Raw genomic sequence first — 1,581 nt, 5'->3', positions numbered from 1 at the left:
TGGTCAACATTGACCAAAGTCAATCCAAAATCCAAAAGCCCAAAATTTTCACCACAATCATCAATCATTTGTCCATTTACAAGAAAAATGCAAATAAAATTGAATTTTAACCAATTGTTGACTTTGGTCAACAGTTGACTTTTTGGTCAACTTTGACCAAAGTCAACCCTATGCCATTGGTCATCCCTAATCACTAAATGGCTGGCCATAACTCTCATTCCATTATCCATTTCCATATGCTCTTTGATTTAACCATGTGGACTTGTTTCTTCATGCTTGGTTATGCCTTGAACCTTTGGAATCTTGCTTTTCCAATTAACCATCCTACTGCATTTACCCTGCTGCACCAACTTGTTGCAAAGCCAAATCAACAAAAACACCATCTCTATCAGCTTCACAAACACAAATTGGAGTCGCGCTGAACTCGCTTCGTCGTTAAAAAACGCTACCCTGAAATCACCGCCGGAGTTTACCGTCTACCTCCATAAACAGTGAGAAACTCGTCCAGATCAAGATGTCTCGAAGATATGATAGTCGTACAACAATATTCTCTCCTGAAGGACGTCTTTACCAAGTGGAGTATGCAATGGAGGCTATTGGAAATGCTGGTACTGCCATTGGAATCTTGTCAAAAGATGGGGTTGTTCTGGTTGGCGAAAAGAAGGTGACATCCAAGCTTCTGCAAACCTCAACTTCAACTGAGAAAATGTACAAGATTGATGATCACGTTGCATGTGCTGTTGCTGGGATTATGTCTGATGCAAACATCCTAATCAATACTGCTAGGATCCAAGCATAGCGTTACTCATTTGCTTACCAAGAGCCAATGCTTGTTGAATAGTTGGTTCAATCTCTTTGTGATACCAAACAGGGTTACACACAATTTGGTGGTCTCCGTCCGTTTGGAGTCTCTTTCCTGTTTGCAGGATGGGACAAAAATTTTGGCTTTCAGCTTTACATGAGTGATCCTAGTGGAAATTATGGCGGTTGGAAAGCCGGTGCTATTGGTGCCAACAACCAGGCAGCACAATCAATTCTAAAACAGGACTCAAAAGAAAAAAGAACACACCAGACCTTACCAAGATAAATTGTTACCTAATTGGCACTAGGGAATTGCCTCCTCCGGTTGCACAACCATATCAAATACTTCCTACTGCAGCAGATGACAGAACACCATCCTCAAAATTGTTCAAGTTAAAATCACCATGTATTCCTGTATCAGACTTGCAGGTACCACCTGTGCAAGTTCCACGATGTCCAATAATACCATTGCTAGTTATTGCTCCTTGGTTAAATAATTCAACATGTTAATCACACCAAATATAGCCAGTAACCGCTTGGGCGTAAACCAAGAAGTTGCAGGAGTCATGGTAGGGACTTGGGTGGTTGGCTACCAAGCTGCTTAGTGATGATTGCCATGTCAGAGATGCGCATATCACCGTCATCATATCCTCTTCCATAGAAATCCTTTGAAACCACATCCAGAGTTGATAGACTAGAGGCAGCAGATGAATAATTGTTTGATGGATTCAAGTGATCTGAAATCCATAACCGTGGAAACCGTTCTATTGCTACAAGAAA

The 1,581-nt window shown here is 41.2% G+C and overlaps 1 pseudogene; it reads left to right on the top strand.

Annotated features, from left to right (window-relative positions):
- The first annotated feature begins 364 nt into the window (after positions 1–364).
- On the top strand, positions 365–1,087 carry LOC127079341 (proteasome subunit alpha type-4-like; annotated as a pseudogene).
- The last annotated feature ends 494 nt before the right edge of the window (positions 1,088–1,581 follow it).

The sequence above is a fragment of the Lathyrus oleraceus genome, chromosome 5, assembly GCF_024323335.1.
Source record: "Lathyrus oleraceus cultivar Zhongwan6 chromosome 5, CAAS_Psat_ZW6_1.0, whole genome shotgun sequence".
In the NCBI taxonomy this organism is placed as follows: Eukaryota; Viridiplantae; Streptophyta; class Magnoliopsida; order Fabales; family Fabaceae; genus Lathyrus; species Lathyrus oleraceus.
Note: the sequence above shows the minus strand (reverse complement) of the source record. Positions and strands in the feature narration are given on the sequence as shown.